We start from the raw sequence: 1509 nt of genomic DNA, 5'->3' as shown, positions 1-1509 counted from the left end.
CAAGTTAGCATTTCCCAAAGTGTGTTCTACAGGACTCTAGTTCCATGGGATATTTATAAGTAGTATAGAGGAAAAAAAATCACCATGGTCAAATAACTCGGGTAAATTTGGATTAAACAAAGGGGAATATATATATATATATATATTTTAATCACAGGTCTTCTCACAGCCTTTAATATGCTAATGTGTGTGGTGGATCTCATGGCAAAGATACAGAGAGCAGAATTTCACAGACTTCTAAGTCCAGGGACTCTCTTTACCCCAGATTGTCTCAGAGGACTGAGTGTTCATAAGTTCATACTTTGAGACCTGCTGGTCCAATTCATTTCCCCTTTTGCAGAAAAACTCACAAGTAATGAATAGATATGAATGAAAAGAGAAAGACAGTGATATCCTATTCATTTACCCAAAAGACCATTTGAAGAATTGTCTGTGTTAAAATTATGTTCTTTTTTTCCTGGACTAGAGAGAGAGGGGCCAGATCATTCCTGGATAAAGTGAAGGATGGTGAAATTGGGAAACATGTTTTATCCTGGTGCTAAAGAGCTACGAATTCCTCTGTGCCTCTTCTAATACATAGCCTTTGTGCAAGCAAGTTTTAAAATGAATACTATGCCTTTGCCTTGTCAGATTCTTCACTTTTCATCACGTGCACCACCTTTAAACTGCTCATGAGGATAAGAGAGCGCTTGCAAGTCACACGTTTTGTTACAGTCAAGGCAAACCCTAAATTCATCTTGCTTTTAAAGCTGGTTTTATTAACCATTCACTTATAAATATGTGTTTCCATATACTTCTAAGGATGCTTATTTATATCATCTCACATCTTTATATCAATGTTTTCTAATGAACTAAATTTTACATTTAAAAATTTCTAAACATAAATGGAGAAGTAATCTTCCACTGAAATACTACGGATTGGAAATATGGATTTGGTAATCATCTAAGGTATCTGGGCAATAACTAAACTGCCTCTCATTATTTATAAAATAAAATAAGTTTGAACTTGGAGCCAAGAAATCTAGTTTCTATTTCTTCTGTGTCTCTAATAAGTTCTGTGGCCCTTGGCAAGTTTCTTAACTTCTCTAGACCTCAGTTTTTTCAACTATAAAATAAGGGCTGAAAAATGGTATCCTCCAGGGAACTTTCAAGCTATAAAATTCTATGACTCTCATGTTATTTTTTTCACATTTCCACATTGAGCAGATTTCAATATGTACTTATCATTGTGATGCCCTACAGAGGAACAGTTAGGATTTCTAGAACCACATATCCGTGGTACGCTGAAATAGACAACCTACCTGGCATTATCAGACCCCAGCGTTTTATAAAGGATGAACTGGTGTGATTCTTCCAGCCATCAGTCATCTGTATTTGGGCATTTGGCTCCTTAAGTGTGTCATTTTCCCCTAAATGTATATAGTAAATGCATTATGATCCCAAACTCAGACTGGCTTTTAACTTCTAAATATTCTATGGTGCAGATAAGACCAAGGTTAGCAAAAAGCT

Source organism: Galeopterus variegatus, unplaced genomic scaffold (genome assembly GCF_000696425.1).
Source record: "Galeopterus variegatus unplaced genomic scaffold, G_variegatus-3.0.2 Scaffold10337, whole genome shotgun sequence".
Lineage (NCBI taxonomy): Eukaryota > Metazoa > Chordata > Mammalia > Dermoptera > Cynocephalidae > Galeopterus > Galeopterus variegatus.
The sequence above is the reverse complement of the archived record's forward strand: the minus strand, read 5'-3'. Positions refer to the sequence as shown.